Source organism: Ictidomys tridecemlineatus, chromosome 12 (assembly GCF_052094955.1).
Source record: "Ictidomys tridecemlineatus isolate mIctTri1 chromosome 12, mIctTri1.hap1, whole genome shotgun sequence".
Lineage (NCBI taxonomy): Eukaryota > Metazoa > Chordata > Mammalia > Rodentia > Sciuridae > Ictidomys > Ictidomys tridecemlineatus.
The window spans coordinates 119,818,176-119,839,694 of NC_135488.1; positions in this window are offsets into that span (position 1 = coordinate 119,818,176).

Sequence of the window (21,519 nt, forward strand, 5' to 3'; positions counted from 1 at the left end):
TAAAACTCAACAATAAGAAGAGAGGCAGATGGCAAGTAGGCATGCAAACAGATATCAATATCATTTTCCATCAGGGAATTGCAAATTAAAACACCAATGAGCGGCCCCACACACCTAGGAGAACAGGCAGAACAAAATCTGAAGATGATGGAGAATATTGGACTCTGGCCAGGGCTGAGCACCGGAACATGCTCATTGCTGTGGGACGCAGAGAGGGGCAGCACCAAGGAGTCTGCCGTGTCTCAGAACAATGAACACAGCTCTGCATGTGTCCAGAGTCCCCCCAGTGCCTCTGAAATCTGTGTCCACACAAAAAATGTGTGCAAATGTTCATAGCCACTTTCTTCAAAACAGCAGCAGCAACCAAGACGGGCTCCCAGGTGAATGGAGAGCAAATCCAGGTGTGAACACACATGGAACACTGCTCAGCAATGCAGAGGAGGTGGGTGGGGCCCATCTGGACCCCAGCTGCACAGCACTCCTAAAAAAGAAGAAATTGTAGGGTAAGAAAGCTATGGAGCAGCTGCCAGCACGCGGTGCCTGAGTGGTCAGGGATGAGGAGGCAGGCGCCAGCAGCTTTAGAGGTGAGACGGCTCTCCCTCTTGCCGAAACCCAGGGAATTTTCATAGAGAAAAAGTGAAACTTCATTGTATATAAGTTAAAAATTCCTTAGGAGTTGGGGGTCCCAGAAGGAAGTCCCAACTGACCAATCACAGGATCTAGTTGTATTTCAAATGTGAGAAACAACTTCTCCGAGGGTGAGAAAGGTGCTGGTCCAGAGACTGCAGACACAGTGTTGTGCAAGAGGCCAGCACAGCGCAGCTCCCAGGACCACCCGGATGCTGGAGCTACAGGGTGGGGGTCAGTGATGACCACCCCCCACAGCCTGAACTGAAGAAACTAAGAGGGTGGTGGGCAGAGGGTCAGCCTGCCCCCTGCCACCACCGTTTGCAGACAGGCAGAGGGTAGGGCCAAGGTCCACGCCACAGTGTGAGTGTGGAGCCTAGTGTGGGTGCAGATGGCCGTGAGAGCCCTGTGCAGAGGCTTTGGGTGGAATGTGCACGCCCAGGCTCTGCTGTTGCCCATAGAGCCACGTAAAAGCAGCACTCCAGCCCTGGGTCTTGTCTACCAAGGACATTCTCCAGCAAAAAATCAGGTTCCTTTAGAAACAGCTGATTCTAGGATGGGTAGGAAATTCACCATGAGCCTGGACCTCCTGCCTGCCAGGAAGCCAGAGAATCCACACAAGCACGCAAACAGAAGCCACCCTGAGAGCACAGGGCTCCCTCAAAGCCCCCGAAGAACCCACGGTGCGAGCTGAGGTTGAGCAACAGAGGAGCCAAATAACCCACATGTGAGGAAGGAGGCCCCCCTGCTCACGCTGACAAAGAAGACCAGGAAGCTAATGAGGAGCAGAGCTTCGTCTCCCCGCAGGTCCGCCCACACCCTGGTATGGGGCCTCCGTGCAGGGCTGTGATGTCCCTGTTCTGATGTGGCCGCCACCCCAGCCACGCGCAGCAGGAAAGGAGGGACTGCTGTGGGGGATCCACCCAGCCAGGGGTCTCAGCCCAACTCACGGCCACCAGGTACCCTCACAGGGCATCATGGCATGGGACGGTTCCTCTGGTCTCCTCCCAATAAGCGTGAACGCCATCTTGCCTGGGAGAAGAGCTGGCGGGCTGCCTGAGGCCTGGCCCACCCCGGGCTGTGTGGCGCTCTCACGGGTGGGAGGTCCGAGAAGCCATCACCCCAGGGAGGGCCAAGGAAGCCCACAGCTAAATGTCAGAGGGTGTCCTGGGTAGGACCCGGAGCAGAAGATGAGAAAGACCCAAGGGAACCTGAACAGACGGTGGGCTCTGGCGACTGAGGACACATCCTCGTGGGCTAGGATCAGTGGACACGAGCCCCCAGGAAGCCCCTGGAGGTGCAGGGTAGCCGGCTCCGCCGAGGCTGGGACGGCTGGGCATGAGGCCTCCGGGCAGGCCCTGGAGGTGCACATGGCACCCATCCTGTCCCAGAGCCAGGGTCTGTTAAGAGAAAGCGACTTGGATGGTTCCTGAGCACCTGACAGAGTAAATGAAACCCCAGGAAGAGCCTGGAGGGGGCGGCCTCTCCCTCTGGAGGTGGCCTGCAATCTCTTGAGTGTTACCTGCTTCCCTAAATCTGTGTCTGAAAAGGTAAAATACTGGGCACAGAACTTGGCCCGATTCTCCCACAAATCACTGCACCTACGTCCATGCAGAAGGACCAGCCTAAGATGGACTCGGTGCTAGGTGTGACCCTGGGTTGACTACAGCAGATCCTCATGGAATTTAGCTAGAAACCGACAGCAACGGCCACCCAAGGTGTTTGGGATTTTGAAACTCCCTTCCAAACAAACAATGGGAAAGATGTTAAGATCTTACGGTTTCCTTAAGAAAACCAGAAATATTTGGGACTTGAAATATAAACACAATGTATCAAAATGTGTGGGAGTTAGCTGACGTGATGCAGAGGAAGAAGCAGGGAGACTGCAGGAAGTAAAATGGTCAGCCAAGCTTCCACTCGGAAAAACTAGAAGGAGCAAATTCTAAAACATAATTAGACAAAAGGAATGGTAAAAATGAGCAGACAAACAAACAAAAAAACCCATGAAACAAACAAAAAAAAACCCAATTTAAAATAGAGAAAATCAACATTAAAATGAATTTTTTGAAAAGCTTAAAAATATGGTAATTTTCTAGCAAAACTGACCAAGGAAAAAGAAGAAACTATGAAATATTAAAACTGAATGAAGGAGGTCAGGTACTTAAGATCCCATAAAACAAAAGGAAGATGCAGGCCTGCTGTGGACAGCAGGAGGTGGACCCACCCAGGGGACATAGCTAGCCAATGCTGAGTGGAAGGACACGGCCGCTCTGAAGGTCCTGTCAGGGCCACTCAGTGCCCAGTCACAGGCGTTGCCCAGACCAGGAGCTGGGGCCAGGTGCTGCCGCCACGCAGGACACAGCACAGGGAGAGGGTGCCCTCGCTCTGTGAGGCCTGATGGTGGAGAGGCCACCAGGCTGGGCAGCGGTGACTCACACAGTCCATTTCTTGCTGTGGTTAGTTTGTGTTCAGTTGTCAAAACCCCAAGGCTGTAGATGTGGGACCCCTGCTCCCATCTATTTATCTTTCTATAAAAGCAATAAATTCACAAATACCTCAAATTTACCCTTCATTTCTTTGTCTCTGCTGCCCTGGCCTGGGCCACTGACACTGCTGGAGATCCCCAGTCCCCTCGGGGATGTGCCTTTGGATTTTGGCACAGTGTGGCTCCCAGACCAGGGTCACCCTGAATCACACGTGTGGCTGGGCCTCTCCTTCTGCGGTGGCTTCTGCCTGCCTTTAGGCAAACCCCTAGCTTCTCAGCAAGCACCTCAGTGGGCTTCTGCTCACCAGGGCTCCTGCTCTCTTCTCAAGAGCCATTGCCCTGGGCAGGCAGGAGGACAGAGATGAGGATGACCACAGCTCTGTGGCTCTGCGCTGGCTGAAGCACAGTGGACGCCAGTGTAGCTGCACCAGGGGATCTTCTCAGAGAGCCTGGTCCATCAGCTCCCTGTCACTTCCAAGCCACTGCCCCAGCCCTGCTCATCTGGATCTTCCAGGCCACTGCCCCTGCCCCTGGGCCAGACAGCCCTGGTCATCCCGGGGTTCCACTCAGGCGTGTTTTCTGGAAGCCTCTCCTCAACTCTTGGGCGGGGGGAGGTCCCAACAGTGCCAGGAAGCCTTCTCACCTCCAAACTGCTGTCCTGTCCTTGTGTTCACTGCGGATCACCAGACCCTCGAGGCCTGCCCTGTTTTCTTTATCTCAGCGTCCTCTGCACCTAACGTGAGCAAGCATGCCGTGTGCGCTTGGCCTCTTCAGGGATAAAAGGAAGATGCCCTTGGTTCCTGCACTTTGCTCCACGCACTACACTGCCCACTGCTAGACCTCGGCCTCCCCTGGCCTCCCCTGGCTTTCTCATGGGCACTGCTCTTTGGAGCAGTGTGTTACTTCTCTGGGATAGACCTGCCTCCCTCCTCTTCTGATAAATGACATAATCTAATCAATCAAGTTCCATTTATTACAGGTAATTTTGCCTGGATTTCAAAGAAAGCTTATAAAAAAGAATTGTATCAACAGTCAGAAAAAAGGACTAGGAAACACATTGACTGTGGACATTTTCTGCTAGATTTTGTTGGCTATGTGACTGGTGAGCATGGGTGGTAAGTGGCCAGCATGGTCACACTTCTAAGTTGAATTGTTTAATTTTTGATTTATTGGCTGGTGAAAAATGAGAAAGCAGAAAGTGATCTTTGGTGGCAGGCAGACTGTGTTACTTTAGAATAGAACTGTGGGAGAAAACTTCAGATGTGTGTTCACTAAACACTCAGATTGAATTAGCAGCAGCCTCGCTGCTTACTTTCTCAGATGGGATGAAGTCACCATGTTTAGCTCTCGATCACTGCTTTTCCAGCCCAAGACGTTAGCCAGAATTAAGGCAGAAATACAAAGATCTTCCAGCTGGAGCCTGGAGACCCTGGACTGGAGCCCCGGAGAGTTGTCTGTGCAGCCCCATGTCCAAAGCCATCCCACCCTCCCTAGTACTGGGCATGGGAGCTGGAACAGAGGCCTGAAGGGGTGTCAGGATACTCCAGGCTGGGCCCTGCCTGTCTGTGAAGAGCCTGCTTCATCCCTAGCTGGAAATAGCCTCAGCTGCTACAAGCAAGAGCTCTCTCACACGTGTGTCTTGGCTGGTGAGTGGAGCAAGTCACATGCAGTTCTGCCCCTGGAGGCCCCCAGCAGGAAAGAGCTTTCGTGCCTATCTCCACCAGTGCACAGATGGAGGCTGCAGGCACCTGCACCCTCTGGTGCTTGGTGGGCACGGGGTGGGTCTCCTGCAGTGACCCTGGGCATCACCTGCATCTGGGACAGGATCCGTGCTAGTGTGAACTGGATGCAGCTGCCTGTGACCGCACCTCTCCACCACGGGGCCTCTCCCTCCTGCTGGTTGTCGCTGGCTTGAGGCCCTGTACTTCTTGATACATTTCTGCCAAAACCTCCTGATCTCACTCATTCATTCTTGTCTGACTGTGCCAACCCTCCCCTCAAAGCAAACAATCAAGGATCACGGGCTTTAGGAAGGCGCTCAGGAGACTCCACGTGCCCATGGGAGAGGGAACAAGTTCCTGGGCGGCAGCCCCTGGGGGGCTCTCCTCCCTCGGGCCCCATGGCTCAAGGACATGGCTGCATCATTGGCCCCCGGAGGGTGGCCACTGCTCTGGGTCATAGTTGGACCTCCTTCCAGGTGCATCAGAGGAGCTGGGCCAGCACCTGAGGAACATGGCACAGGGCTGTCCCAGTATTGGCCACCTGAGTGCCCATCATCTGTGGATATTCTCCTCTCTCACTGTACAACATGAGACTGAGATGGCCCGGCCAAGTCTAGTGAGGTCTTGAAGCTGCAATGCAGCTGGGAGCAGTGGCCACACTGGTCTTCCCAGGACTGTCTTCGAGAAGCAGTCTTGAAAGAAGAAAGTCTACAGTGCAAAGTGCATCCTACTCAACAGGGTATTGTTTAGAAAGAAACTTGCAACCAACCAACCAGAACAACTTTGCCATCAAAAACTGGAAAGGGCTCTCCTGGGATGGCATCCCGACCAGGCCAAACTCACATCTCGGCAGCACAGGGCACCTCAAAGACATCCAGAGTCCAAAAACAGTAGAGACTTACACTTCTGGAACAGATCTGCAGAAAGATGGATGTTTTTATTTTGCAAATGAATCATGAATAGGCTCCAAACTGCTGTCACTTTTAAACCTCCTTAATTAAACAACTGGATCAATTAGATGGATCTTGGCCCCATCCAGGGACGCTGGGAGCAAGAGGCCTCCGTGTCCTGAGGCTGAACTTGACCATAACAGCCGAGGCAGTGCCTGCCACTTTTGGCTGAATGGGTCGGTTTTCAACTTGCACACTCACTCACTGAGCCTGCAGAGACTTCTGACATAATCCACATAACCCTGTTTCTGTTCTCAATCGGCTCCGGTACAGACATTTTGCCAAGAGAATCAAGGGAATTGGAAATTCAGTGAGTGTCATGATGTTGGCAAAGTACCCAGAGATGAAGCAGTGGCCTAAAAACCAGCTGTAAACCCCCCAGACCACAGGTCAGCTGCTCTTTGCTATGAAGCAGTGAGGGATATGGAGAGAACCGAGGCTTGTGCCTCTGATCTGGTCCCCAGCAAAGGTACTGTACACCATGACTAGCTTCATCTGCCGTCGGCTTCACAGGGATATCTCCATCACAGTGGCCAGGCAGGAGGGGCTCACTATCTGGCAGAGGGAATCATCTGGAAATGAAATGTGTGCCTTTCTTGAAGGCTGGCCTCTTTCTCCTACTCATTTAAGCTTATAAAACACAACAGCACACCTCCCGACAGGCTAACATCACTGTCCAGCTAAGACAGCTCTGGACTCCACTTTCTGTTCCCATTTTATGGGTGAGAAGTGAGAAGCCAAGCTGCAGATCTGTCACCCACTGCAGCATGTAGTAGGGACAATGACGGCTGTGCAGGGACCAGACCTCTGTTTCCTGGCTCCCTCGTCTCTGTTCTCAGTGCAGACTTGCTGGACACACCTGGCAGAGGGACCATGGCCCTGCTCTATGGAACACGTGTTCCCTTCTCTGCAGAACCACTTGTTTTGGCTATGGCTGGAACACATGAGCATTGTTGATTCCTGTTGTTGTTGTCCAGCTGGGGCGTGTGCTCAGGGGACAAATCTGCACCAGGTTGGGCCTCATGCTTTGAACCAGACAAATAGTCACACTGGAGTGGGCTCCTTGCAGCCCAAGATCCAGGAGCCCACCTGGACTCCTCCTTTTGGTGCATGTGGGCCATCTTTCAGCTGGCCAGCAGACCAATGCAGAGGTGCTCAGAGTCTGTGAAGAGGAACTGGCACTTCCTAGCCAAGGGCACTGAGCACAGGAACTTGGTTCTGATTTGAGTCAAAGTCCAGCCCCGGCCCTGGGCAGGCACCCGGGAGGCCTGGCTCTGAAGGGGCTCCTCATGGGGCATGGCAGGCATCTTGCAGGCAGTCTGAGGACCCTCTTGGAGTTGGAGTTGGTGGATGTGGGTGATGCCTGTGTACTTGGACATGTTCCACTTTCAGCCGTGTCAGCTGTCCCACAGAATCACTCAGCAGCTAAGTTTAGTCCCCCAGAGGCCTTCAGTTTGAGGTGTGTTCTGGAGGCAGCACCAGCTTCTTGCCTCTGTGCATGCAGGTCAACCAAGAGCAGTGGAGCCTGCGAACCCTGCCTTCCCTCAGCAGGCGGCGAGGAGCGGCTGAGAATCCAGAGGGTGGGGCGCGCCAAGCGGCAGCTGGCCTCAGACCCCGATCCCAGGGCTGTACAGAGGCTCCCCTCCCCCTCCTACTGAGATGGCTCCAGGTACCTACAGGTGTGAGGAAGCACAGACCCAAGGCCCAAGGGGGTACCTGTGAGGCCCAGAAGGGGGTTTTCAGGCTCAACCAGCTAGGTCAGCAGGTCTGAAACCTTGAGTCACTTGTGACCACAGGATTCAGGCCGTGCACTGGATTGCAGCCCGAGGCTGTGGCCTTGAGCTGCCATGTGGCTAGAGACATGGTCACACATCCGCAGGGGTGCTGTGTTGTGTAGTAGGCTACATGCAACTGCATGGGATTGGGGCGTAAAATAGCAGCAGGGACTCCTGTGTGGAGGAGTCTTCTCTGTCTTCTCTCCTGAGGAAGTTCTCTTTGGGAACTTCTACTTTTGGGGTGAGGACGTCGATATGGCAGTGGACAGAGCCTGGAGGATAGAGCTTTGCCCTGAGCGTCTAGTCCAGAGTCCTGCACACAGGTCCTCATCTCTGGGGAGTGAGCCAGCTGGGCCACCCAGCATTCTCCACCTGTAGGTTCAGCCCTCTCCCCGTGGCCGCCCTCCATGTGCTCACGAGCACTGGGCCCCTCTTCCGCCTTCTGCTCCTTGGGCTCTTTCGCTACGGAGCAGAACAGTGAGGACAAATCAGAGGCACTCCACACTCAGCCCCAGAGCTGAAGGCAGGTGCCCATCTCTGGTAGCAGCTGTGAAGGCTGATTCTAGGTGTGGTCAGGGCTGGTTAAGAGCTACTAGAAACTGGACAGCCTCCTTCAGCATGGTTGTGAGGCTGCTGCCAGGGAACTTGGGCTGTGCCTGCATGGACGGGTGGGGGAAGCTGCACAGCATGGGCAGCAGTGTCCATTACCTGGGCCCAGGGAGGACAGAGGCAGAGGGAAAGGGCAGCTCATGGTCTCTGTGAGAGCTGGGACTCCTGTGCCCTGCCTGAAGTATGCTGTCCAGTTTCCAGGTAGCTCTTAACCAGCCCCAGTGGCACCTAGAATCGGCCTTCATAGCTGCTAACAGAGAAGGGCCCTGGGGCTGAATGTGGAGTGGGTCGTGTGGGAAGCACCGAGGAGGCCAGTTTCACCAGGCCCATCCAGGCCCTCAGGCCTTTGACTCCAGGACTTGCTTGTGTAGCCCTCCTGGTTCTCAGGCCTCTGGCCCCGTGTGTTTGCTGGGTCCCTGGAGAGGCCGGTGGGATCCTGCCCGCTCTGAGTTCTTCCTGCCCAGAACCCCGCTGGACTGATGGTCTCCCTCTTGGAAATCAATAGCATCTTCCTGTCTCTATTCTTCCCATCCGAAAGGACTCAGAGAAGGTGACAGTGGCCCCTAGCTTCCTTCAGACATCAGGTCCAGCTTCCTCTTTCGAACCCAGCTCTGAGGAGAGGGCAGCCACGCTCAACCTGGACAATCCAGCTTCCAGAAGGTGAGGACACAGTGGAACAGAGGCCCAGAGGGTGATCCCCTCACGGGACTTGAGGAGCCAAAGGTCAAGTTTTGCATCTGAAGGGCAGTGGAGAGTCGGACTGGAGGCCTCAGCCCCCTGAGAAAGGGCACCAGGTCGTGCCCAGCCTCACCCCTGGCATCCACCCAGGCCCTGGGTGACCAAAACCCAGACACTAGAAGCCACAGGAGAGGTGACCTGAGGACACTCCAGAGTGGAAGGAAGAGCAGTGTGTCCTTCGACCAGAGTCGAGAGAGGGTGTTGCCGTCAGAGCTGGGCTGTCATGGAGAGAAGAAGAAGGACCGGAATTGGAAAATGGGATCAACCGGAAAGACGAGAAAGGCCCGAGGTGCCAGGCACCAGGGGCCTCTGGTCATCTGCTGAGGTTCATAGAAGGCCACTGAGCCTTTAAAGCCAGGACTGAGGGTTTCCTCTGGCATTAGAGCATGTTTAGAGATAAAACCCGTGACCACAAGGACCAAAGACAGGAGAGCCACTCGAGGAGGTTTTCACACACGCCAAGTGTCACGATCAAGATCACTCCATGTGGTGACCTAAGTGTGCAGACTGTAAGGTCCAGAGGGTCCGCCAGTGAGAAAATCCACAGACAAGTCAGCTTAAAAAATACGAGGAACAAAACAGATACTGAAACACACACACAGCAAAGATAACTGAAACAGTCCAGAGGAAGGCAGAAAAAGAAGAGAGAAATAAGACCAGGTGGGAGAGATGGAGAGCAAACAGCCAGGTGGCAGACCCGACCAAGACGTCGATAATTACATTGTATAAACTAAGCGCCGCAATTTAAAAAGAGACTCAAACTGGATACAAGCGAAAGCTCTGAATGTGTGCTTTAAAAAGGAAGTAGTGGAAGGTCTAGTTGGCCAGCACCAATCAACAGGAAGCTTAGCAGGTGTGTTGACAGCAGGTTTGGCAACTGCAAGGAAACAAGAGAGCAGAGATGAGGAGGCCACCTCCTGGGAGAGTTGGGGGTTTCAGAGGACGCATCTGCAAGAATCAGAGGCCACGGAGGCCGTGCGGGTTGTATGGAGAGGCAAACGTACCAGGCACAGTGTGGGGATGTGGGTCTCAGTCATGAGCAGAAAATGTAGATGAAAGAATCCCTAGGGACACAGGATGCCCAAGCAGTCACTGTCTGCCTTGACTGGCAGGCACTCTACCCAACAAGGCAGAAGCACACTCCCTGTGCAGGGCAGCTGCCACACGGGTGCTCAGACCTGCGGCCTCTTTCCATAACGAGGCAGAGTAACAATCATCAAGGGTAGCTGCTCAGAGTGCATTAAAATTAAACCTCGTGTTTTACAAATAACCCACAGGTCAAAGGAGAAAATGCAGGAAATTAGAAAGGTTTCCTAACTTAAAATAATGGAAACACAACTGAGATGCTAATCAAAATGTTTTAAGTGAAGTTCATAGTTTCTAAAGTTCTATTTTTTTTTTTAAAGAACTGGGCTAATTAAAACACACTTGAGGAAATCAGGAGAAGAAGTACTATCAACCAATAAACAGATCAAAATTTTCAACACTGCTAGTCGCGGGGTCAAGGTGAACTGCAATCTAGAGAAAGCTTTCACAATACTAAGTGCCACAAGTACTTGTTTCACAAAGCAGAAGGGCTGCCTGCAGACCCACCATAAAGAATGTTCCAGCAGCATAATGCTCACAAAGAGGCCCAGAGAAGAGGCAGGAGCTCCAGGCACAGCCCCTCCATCCCTGAGGAGAGAGAGATGCCGTTCTCCCCTGGAGGCCCCTGCTCAGCAGCCCCATTGCCAGCCGAGCTCGACACTGCACCTCCTTGAGTCACCTGTCAACCGAGCTGGGGTGGAGAGATCCCCTTCTCTCCACTCAGACTGTCAATATTCCCATATTCCAGTAAGATACAACATGGTAGGAAGCACAAAGCCAAGTCCCGGGAAAGGAGAGAGACAGAGACAACCCAGAGAGGTGGGGATTCAGTTACTTAAAGGAGACGGCAAGGTCGACTGTTCAGCAAACGGAAGCTCTCGTGTAACTGAACATTATCATCCAGCAAGTGTCTGAGATAGTCATGGATAAAGAAACAGGCCACAAGTTAAGGAGGCCCACGCCACTTAGGGAAGTTGGAAGGTTATTTTTGGTTCTCCTACAAGTGCGCCTGGCAGCTCTGCCAGGTTCTGCACATACATCCTGAGGGCACTCCCGGGAGACAGGGTGAGCGCTGTGGTCCAGCACATTCAAGGAAAACAGAGGAAGGGAACTAGGATTAAGGCGTGGGCAAGGGAGCAGGTTAAGACCTGAGAGGAAGAGCCGCTTCAGAGGCAGGGCCTTCTAGTGCTTGGGTGTTCCGCTGATTTCAGGTTATGGCCTCTGTCTCCATGAGGCCCATGGGGCCCGGGGCTGCAGGAGGCTTCCCTGTGACACATGGGTGGCGGGTTCCAACAGGGGTGCTCTTTGGCCAACAGAGGCTTCTAATTGTCATTTTTGGCAAAACCTCTGTACATCTGGCTTCCTCCCTGCCTTACCCATCGGTCGTGACAACCTGTGAACTGTCCATTCTTCGACCTCTGGACGTGCATGATCTCTGCCATGACAACCAACTAGAAGGCTTCAACGTGGGATTGTGGACATGGAGTGAGCCTGACAATGCAGGCAACACACAAGGACCCACAAGGCCCCAGACCACCTCATGCCCCCAGGCTCCTGCAGGGACGTCCAGAAGGGGCAAGCTCTGTGGCCAAGTGTCCTCCTGCCTCACGAGGACCTTCTGCTCAGGTCCACAGCAGGCTGAGTGGCCCAGAACAGAAGTGGACAGTGTGCAAGTCCATGCTGACAGTGAGTTAGCTCATCAGTATTCATCATTAATTGTTGGCATTTCTTCAACAGATACTTTCAGTGGTTGTTGGATGAGGTGCAGGGCATAACAGAGAGATCAGACCCTGGAGAGAGGAAGACGGCAAGAACTGCTGGGGTAGGTGAGAGGAGGGAGGTGGTGAAGGTCATCAGGAGTCAGCCCTGGATGCAGGCTTTAGGCTGAACACGCCCCCCCAAGGAACAGTCTGTCAAGATTTCTGCTCATCAAGTCTTTCCAGAGTCTAGCTCAGGGTGCTGGGGGTCCTGCACCTCAGCTTCCAGTGGCAGTTGCTTCCAAGAGTTTCAAAATCAAGAGATGAACTGAGACAGACACCAGCAAGACAAAGGAAGAGTCCAGGACACAGGACACAGTGCTCCCAGGGGGAAGGCGACACTCCTCACCTCCACAGTGGAGTGACCCAGGGCAGAACTGGGAACCTGGAAGAAACACGGTTCTGTAAGTGTCGTAGAGCTTCAGTTGCAGCAACCACAGCATCTAAAAACAGGGAAGCAGAGCTGCTTCATTGCAGTAAAACTCTGCAGAACCAGGTGAACTCCTCCCAGGGCAGCACCTCAGAGTACAGACAGCTTTTATCTTTCCCATGATGAAAAAGTGTCTGCTCTCTCCTTTTTGTGGTTTTGTTGTTATCTAATTAAAAACAATTTTACTGAAATGTAACATGCATCATTTGTGTTACAATCATATTTTTAAATTTTTACTTTTTAACCAGCACATTAGAGAAGCACTATGCTACATTTTGGTCCTCGGGGAGAGGGACTAGACAGCCCCTCAGGGACTAGACAGCCCCTCCTCTGAGGACAGTCAGGTTGGTCTCACAGGTGCACAAAGAAGCCTCCCCTCGAGACTTCCTGCCCAGGCCTGTTTCTGGGGCTGTGAAGATTTGTGCTAGTCAATTCAAAGTTCTGCTGCTGACCAGCCTAGGATGAGTGTTAAGTCACTTAGATCTCAAATGAAGTGATGCGTGACCCACATTGAAAGCAAGGCCCCACAGGTGTGCAGAGGTGGATGGTGGAGCACGGGCAAACCCTCCAGCAGTCGCTGACCAGCTCGGGGCTCTGTGGCCACCAGGTGTGGTTGTGTGGCAGGGGGTGGCTTGTGGCATGTTCTGAGAGCTTCTGGGCTGTGACTGCTCACTGCGCCCTTCCTGGCACTTGTCCCTGTGGGCTCAGCACTTCGGGGTCACAGGAGGCCGATTCTGTAGTTGTGGTAGGAAACAGATGGGTCGAGCAGCAACCAGCACCCAGAGAGGAGAACTCCAAACTTGATTTATGCTGGCGAGCCAGATTCTGAGCCCTGATCCCCAGTTTCTCACAACATTTAGAGGTTATTTGATGTCATCTGAGACCCGTCCTATCACTAGGTTTTTTCCCTCTCTCTTTTTTTTTAATTCCTCATCTGTGTGGCTGAGGGCCTTGTGCAGGGTCTCTAACATGGAGCATGCTCATGGAAACAGATAAGAAACGGCTCTTTTCAAGGTATCTGTTACTTTTCAAGAGGGAGTGGTCAGACTCTTAGGGCGGTTACTTACCATCCAAAAGGTCGAGAGCCGTGGTTAATTAGGCTTCCTGGAGAAAGGCTGAGAGGGGAGCAGAACCCACCCCTTCCCCAGGCCTTGGTTTCCTGCCACCAGGTCGTGGTGATTTCATTTCACACCCAGGCCTGGTTTTGCCCTCTCATGGGGACTCTGGGGGGGAGGACTCAGTGAAGTCCCACATCCCTGGAGGCCCCACAGCTGGGCAGCTGGCAGAGGACAGCAGAGTGAGCAAGGTGCCCCTGCCCTGGATGAGGACATGCAGCAGGGGAGAAGCCACTGGGAGGGCAACTGGGGCAGCAGCTTCCTGCCCACGTCTTCACATCCTCTCTGGCGTCCAGAGGCCAAACAGAATTGGCAAAGAATCCTAAACCCAAGTTTTACAAAGCAAAAATTCTGTAAACACATTTACAACACATTATTATGAATCAGATTCTCAAAAAATACCCCAAACTACATGTCATGATCTCATATGCACCACAGGCGTACATACTATTAAAAAACCTTTTAACAATGGGAAGGTCTTTAAATCTGGAAGCACTTGGTAAGTAACAGTTCTGCCTCTGTGAAGATCTAGGGAGCAGCAGAGCCCGGAACTCATCAGAACTCACAGACCACAGCGCTGGCGCTCCCCAGACCTGGCCCTCAGTCTGTGCCGGACAGTGCTGCACCCTGCCCAGGCTGTGAAGGTGGGGTGGGGCGGTGGAACACAACCAGGCGGAGAGACCCAGCGACCCTCCTCCAGGCTGCAGCTGGACCCACGCCCCAGAGCAGGTGTGATGCGAGCACTGCCAGGCCATCTGCAGCACGCCCACCTGAATGCAGGCAGGGCCCGCAGCACCTGCAGTTTGTTCACAAAGGCTCAGAGGGGAGGAGGGCCAGGCCCAGAGTCTGGAGGAGCAGCCAGCAACTCCTCAAGGGGCCCCACAGTTGGCTCCACACTCACAGCCTCCAGTTCTTTGGGGACGCTCGTGGGGCTGCCTGCTGGCCATGCCCATGGTGACCATGGAGCCTCCAAGGCTGGTTCCTGTGATGGCCAGAGTACAGAGCAGGTCTTCTGGAGCAAAGCTGGGAGCTCCCCAGGACCTGGTAGATGACAAGGAGGCCACCCACTGGGCCTTCTCTAGTCCTGCAGAAGGAAGGGCCTAAGGACACAGGAAGGGGACACCCATGGAGAGCCTGCTCCAGGGGCTGCTCCTCCACACCAGGCCAGAAGGTGTGAGAGGGTGCCTCACAGAGCAGGCAGAGGAGGAGCTGGAGTGTCCTCATGGTGGACAAGGAGGCTCCTGCAGAGCCCCACCCAGGGACATGGCAGCTGAGCCCAGAACCCCCTGCAGGGCCTGGGGAGTGACAAGCTGTCCCTGTCCCTGGCCTAAGAGCCTCTCCAAACTGCCTTGCTCTGACATGTGAGCATTGCCCCAGGGCCACACATGTGTGCTTGCCAGTCACCCACTGCAGAAGGCTTTACCGTGTCCTTCAGGGTAGGCGTGGGTGGAGGCTGTGGAGGCAGCAGGTGGAGGGAGGCTGAGTGCAGTGTCCCATGGGCCCAACGTGGCAGGACCTGGACCTTCCAGAACAGATGGTCAGCATCCTCCACACACACCCATTCACAGCAGGGCTCCTGTGCCCATGCATGGTCTCCCGGCGACACCTGGACACCATCTCTGCCTCTCCAGATAGAGAGCACCATCATCTCTTCCCAGGAACACAGGGAATCCACAGAGTTGCCAAGAAATGTGTGATGAGTCCTGAACAACCAGGAAGGTTTAACTGGCTCCTAACAGGGCACAGTGGACCTCCAGGGGAAGGTCAGGTCTAAGGACAGCCTGACTGGACAGACCCAGGGAAGTTCAACCTGCTGAGATCACATGACCAGGTGTACCCAGTCAGGGGGGCCCATGTGGGTGAGGGCTCAAACTCCCACCAGGCTAGGCCAGACTAGGATCAAGCAGGAGTGAGCAGGGTCCACCATTGCCAGGCCTGGACTTGGGCAGGACTGAGCATGGTCCACTATGGCCAGACCAGGAAGAGAAAAACTCCACGTCTTTTTTGACTGGTCACAGAATCAAGACGTGGCTGACAGTGGATATCTCCATCTGCTGGTGACCTGCACTCAGCTGGAGTGGGTGGCCTGTCCCTCAAAGGTCTTGCTGCCAGGGTGCGGCTCCTGGGTGGAAGCTGCTTGGTCAGGTCCCAGCTCAAGGGTGGGACCGGACCACCAGGACCTCACTAGGACACGGAGGCTTTCTCCATAAGAGAGAATCGCGACTGCCATCTGCCACCAGGACACCTTGGTGAGTTAGGGTGGAAACGAGCCTGTGTAACCTGGAGCTGCGTTCCCATAGCCTAATGTGTGAATGCGGAAACCGGATCCCACCAGCACTGGAGGGTCCATAAGCACGAGGAGCAGGGAGCCAGGTGTGATGCGCGTGTCCTGCACACATCTTTATTTAGGAACACATCCTATTTTGGCAGCTGTGCAGTCCCCCAATCAGGTTCAGTGGGGCCAGTGTTGAAGAGGTCTGCCTATTCCCAGGGTGGAAGGCTGGCCAGGGTGGGGCGGGGAGGGGGAGCCCAGTGTTCTGCAGATGGGCTTCTGAGGCCTCAAGACGTGCAGTGTGCACGTGGAGGACCAAGCAGCTGCCGCCTCAAAACTCCTCTTTTCTCTCACATGAGGCCACCCTATTGTCAAACACTCTAGATACTGCGTGAGTTGACTAAGGCGGGAAGGGGAGTTGGAAGCTGTTTTCTCATTTGTCCAAGTTTTAGCAAGTTGGGGAGTTGATGTTACTTGTTTATTGTGGGAATTATTTTGTTCATTTAACAAGTATTTATTGAGTGCTGTTTCCCAGCTACAGGAGCTGCACCATTGAACAAAACCTACCACCTGTGTGTCCTATGGAACTCCCTTCAGTTGGCGGGAATGGCGATGACTTGACACGCAAGCCGCATGGAGTGGCACCAGCTGACAGTCTGGGGTTTCTGGTGTTCAGGTGCACGTTTGTCAAAAGATGTGGAGAGGCTGGTCCTCAGCACCCTGGCCAAGCCTTCTGCTGAGGTGTCCTCTGAGCCAAGACCTGAACACTGCCAGGAAAGGGGTGATCCGCCAAATGGAGAGCAAGTGCGAAGCTCTGGTGTGGTCAGAGGACAGTGGTTAGAGGGGAGCACAGCTGGAGGCAAGAGGACAGCCTCAGACGGGGCTGAAGGCAGGCAGCCCAGAGTGCTGGAGGACAGGGCAGCTGCACGTGGAGAGAAGCCAGAGACTCACAGCCTAAGCAGAGACCTGGTCTGTGTGGCCTGGGATGTGTGCAAGCAATGACTTCAGCTTCCAAAGGGATAAATATGGGACTGGAGGCCACTGGGATGGCTCCTGCAGGAGGCCAGTTGCAGCCCTGCAGCTAGGCAAACTGGTGGCCATGTTATGGGAATTCCATTATGGTGTGTTTGGAAAGCAGAGCCCATAGCAAGGTTAGATTCAGGATGCAAAGAATAAGAAAAAATAACAATTCCAAAATGTTTGGCTGGAGCAACTGAGCAATGGTGTCACCATCACCAAGAGTGATGACCAACGTTCCCTGATAACCAGTACCTTCTGCTGCCCAGCACTCCCTGATGACCAGTGCCTTCTGCTGACCAGAGCTCCCTGCTGACCAGTGCCTTCTGCTGACCAGTGCTTCCTGATGACCTGAGCCTTCTGCTGACCAGAGCTCCCTGATGACCAGTACCTTCTGCTGCCCAGCACTCCCTGATGACCAGTGCCTTCTGCTGACCAGAGCTCCCTGCTGACCAGTGCCTTCTGCTGACCAGTGCTTCCTGATGACCTGAGCCTTCTGCTGACCAGAGCTCCCTGCTGACCAGTGCCTTCTGCTGACCAGTGCTTCCTGATGACCTGAGCCTTCTGCTGACCAGAGCTCCCTGATGACCAGTGCCTTCTGCTGGCAATACCCTCCCCTGACAACACTTCTGCAGACCAGATGAGTGTGCTCTACTGATTAGTGCCCACCACAGACGGGAACACCCCCACACTCACCAGCGCCCTCTGCTGTCTGGCGCCCTCTGCTGTCTGGCGCCCTCTGCTGGCCAGTGCTCTCTGCTGGCTGGCACAGGGCTCTTATTGTGATGGAGACAGGAGTCTTTCTTTTCATGGATTCCTGAGACATGAAAGTAGCTCTTGCAGGAGGCCCTGGGTGAATCTGTTTTGTGGTAATTCTGGAAGCTTCGTTTTAAGCATGTAAGTTCTCTGTTCGTCAAGTGGGTGTACACACCAAGAGGCTGTTTGAACACAATAGTGGAAGTTTGGGAGTATGCATTTTATGTCATAAAAAGTTATAACCTTCCTTTCAAAATATGCAGCCCAGCAGAAAACTTGAATCATTTTTATTTTAAGAAGCGATCTTTATAATGGAATATTTGAATTAACATGGGCAGTTAACTTAAACTGCTCAAATTAGAGTTATGATGATATAATTTGTGATTTAATGTGGCTGCACCTCTGTCTCTACACATCCATGAGTTTAGAAAACACTCCAGGCATCCGGAAACCCCACTTTGAATGCAGAGATGAACTTGACAGTGTGAAACCCCATGGCCTCTATGTGAAGGTGATTCTATGACATGTGAGTGCAGGACTCTCCCACTCCTCTCCAGATTTATAGCTTTTTGTTTCAGTTCTGAAGGGTGTTTCATTTTCAGCAACCACCTGTATAAATAATTCATTGTCTTTAAATCTGCTGGAAACAGCAACTGACAATTGACAGTTTGGAGAGGAGGAAGATGAGCATGTGTGTTATGAAAGGGTTGTATTTCTTGCAAGGCTTCACTGAATGAGAAGATCCTGGATCAACAGAACAGTTCCTTGATGTCCTCAGAAAGTTACAACATAACGTTTCTTTTGTGTAGGGATAAACAGAAATGAAACTTACAAGTGGAATGGTTACTGTTCATATGCATACGTACTATGGAGTGGATACTCAGTCTTTTTAAGTCAGCAAGTTGCTGGTTTTTTTTTTTTTTTTTTTGGTCTCATGTAAGTCAAACTCTGATGGGATCTGTCAACTCCATGTTTCAGAACTCTTCAAAACGATGCTGTGTGCTCACAAACAGGGTAGGGGCGGCAGGCTGCAGGCTGAAGTCAAACACAGCAGTTCTTCCTTGGCACTCGGGAGCTTTGTTCCATTCACAGAGTTCAGAAAGATGGCCAGTTTGCTTTAGCTCTTGAGCAAAGTCCTCAGAATCCACTGAGAGCCATCCAGGCAGAGTCTCAGAGGGTGGTGCTCCCCCCCACCCGCCCTGCCAGCCTGTGCTCAGGGCCCCTCATGGAGCCCAGGCACTGCAGGGGAGAAGCAGCGGCAGAGGGGAGGAGACTGAGTGCTGGCTGGGGAACACTCCAGGCAGCACAGGGCTTTTCCAGAGGCCACGCCTTGCAGGGAAGAGCTGGGTCCTCTGCACAGTGACTGTGGAATCACTGTGGTGGCCGCACTGCTGTGGACTGCTGGGGTGGGCGGGGCCGCTGGACTTCTGTTTTCCAGACTCCGCCTCCTCTGTCCCAGCTTTGCTAGAGACAGCTCTCAGGCTCCTGGGCCAGGGGGGGACAGGAAGCTGGGGAGAAGCACTTTCCCACATGACCATACTCTGCTCAGCTCTGCTCATCTGCAGGCAGTTGAAACTAGCCCAGAAACCCACCCACAGCCCACTGCTGTCCAGGCCACCTGTCAGCAGAAGACCTACAGGGACGTGAAGTCCAGGCAGCCACCCAGGACTGGGAGGCTGAGGGTGGAACCAAGCTAACCAGAAGAGACCCATGGTGCTTCTGTGATCAAACACTTAACGTGTGCTAGAAAAGCACTTTGGTCTAACTGAGTGAAGCTGTGTCATGTTGACGTCTGCTTGTCCTGCAGTGGTGTCAGAACAGAGGCAGAGGCTAAGTCAATCACAGCTACCTGTGTGCAGCCATGGCCTGAGCAGCCCTGAGGTGTGGGAAAGGAAGATGTGCATAGCAGACACACTGACTTGCAAAGCATCCTTCACCCTCCAACTTGTTACCAGGGCAAAACTTCATTTAAAGGTTAAAAGGAAATTTGAAAGCATTTAAGAAATTACATACAGGGGCTGAGGTTGTGGCTCAGTGGTAGAGTGCTTGCCCAGCACGTGTGAGGCACTGGGTTCGATCCTCAGTACCACATAAAAATAAATAAATAAAATAAAGGTACTGTGTCCATCTTCAACTAAAAATAATTTTTAAAAAAGAAATTAATTGCAGATAGAAAGTCTGTGTATTATAATTTACTTAAGGAGACAGTTCCTGTCTCTAGGTATTAGAAGGTTCTGTTGCTAGACTGACTTTACAACAGCCAAAAGAGCCGCATTTCTTTCTCGCCAGCAGTGAAGGCAGTGCACCTGAGGGGCTGGTGAGGGTCGGGTCTTGAAGACATGGCTCATCTCTTGGCAGAGGAGACAGCAGCTTCAGCTGGGCCTTAGGGACAGGGGTGATTCATCTCTCCAGTTACTTCAACCTGATAGCAACTTGTCTGACAGGGACTTTGGCTTCCTATAGGAACGGCGTGGCGAACTGCAACTCAGCACCTGCTTTTGCCTTCGAGGGTCTTGATAAGAACAGCTCCCTGGAGGATGTCCATGCCTCTGCCCGACAGCTGCTGGCGGGGTTTCCCCAGCCCTTCCTGCAGAGCTCGCTGTGTGTTCGGCAGAGTTCAGACCTAGGAAGATCTGAAAACCAGTGTGCATCCCGAGACCACAGATTCCTTCGAGTGTCCCCACATCTGTGCCTGCAGGGTTCATTCCCCCCTTCCAGTCCACAGATGTGTCTTTGCACTGCCTCTGCTAGATCAGCATGCTAACTTCCTAGAGTTAAAACACTGAGTGCAAACTGTGTTACATATTTTTAAAGTAGAAGTCACCTCTAAAGCTGCTTTGGAAATAGGTTTGGTGCAAGTAATGAACTTCTATATAGATGCTGTTCTCTTTTCCCTCTAGCTTTCACAACAGCTTTCTAGAACAGTCTATTGAAGGCATGACCAGCTCTGCTCAGGTCCCTCTTAAGGAGAGGGAGCTGGCTTTGAACTGGGAGGCACATCCCGTGGGAGACGGGTGTGTGTGAGGGGGGTGCTCCCTCTCTCTGCATCCTCCCTCGCTCACTCCTTGCCATCCTCAGGTTCAGCTGACAAGGGAAGGGGAGCTGCCCCTGGGCCCCCAGAGTGGAGGGAGCCTGTTGGGAGGGGCCAGTCCTATCCTGCCCACAGTGCAGACCTGCTGTTCTCTGCAGAGTCCCTTCTGCTTTTAATAGTGCCAAGCAGGTTTCTTCCTGGGTAATGTCACTTTGCAGTCTCCCAGAACAAAGCGGCTCTGCCTTGTCCTGGGGTCTCCAGCCCTGCAATGCTTCTGGGGCTGATGGACGGTGCTGGGAGAGCCTTGGGGAGCTCAGGGATGTGAGGTAAGCCACTGGAGCATGACTGCAGCCCCCCAGGTCCCCAAGCACAGGCCCCTTCACATGAGCTTCTGGTGTGTGTCAAGGCAAAATGGGAGGTCACAGGAAAACCGTGTGATGAAGTGACTGCTCAGGCACTCAGTGGCCAGCAGTCTGGCCCTGGCTCAGCCACTGTTGGCCTTGTCTGCACCAGCAGAGGCTGGAGGCAGGGCAGCCACCTGCAGAAGAGGACACACAGCAGTAGCTAGTTATTTAGACGCCTTGATTCCAGCCACCCTGGCAAGATATCGGACCCCATCTCTATGGCAGAGGCTGCCCCGAGAGTCTTCACCTTCCTTTTCCCATTCAGACAGAGGGCATGGGGGTGACTGTTGAAGACCAGCATCTGCAGAAGGGTACTCTGTGGAATCCCACTGGCTGCACCTGGTCTCAGCCCCGGGCCACCCGGTTGTGAGAAGAGCAGCTCTGCACACTGGGAGCCTGGCCACCTGAGTTCTGGCTCCTCTGTACCTGCCCACTCCTCCTTCCTCTGCACCATCCCAGACAATGTTGTTTTGAGTTGCTGGTGCTTTCAGACAACAGGGAAATGTGGATCAGTGTCTTCATGAGGCTTTCTTCAGCTACCATGCTTCTGAACTTGAGAACTGCAGCTGGTTGTATTTCTCTACTGCTGCCACCCACTTGTGAGCCTGCCACAACCACACTTTTCATTTAACTTTGGACATGATTTCCTGGCCTTCTTCACCTGTTTGTGATACCTGTGGACAGCCACTGACCGTTCCGGGTCGGCTTCCTCATCATCTGCAGAGCTTGGACCACACGGATGAAGG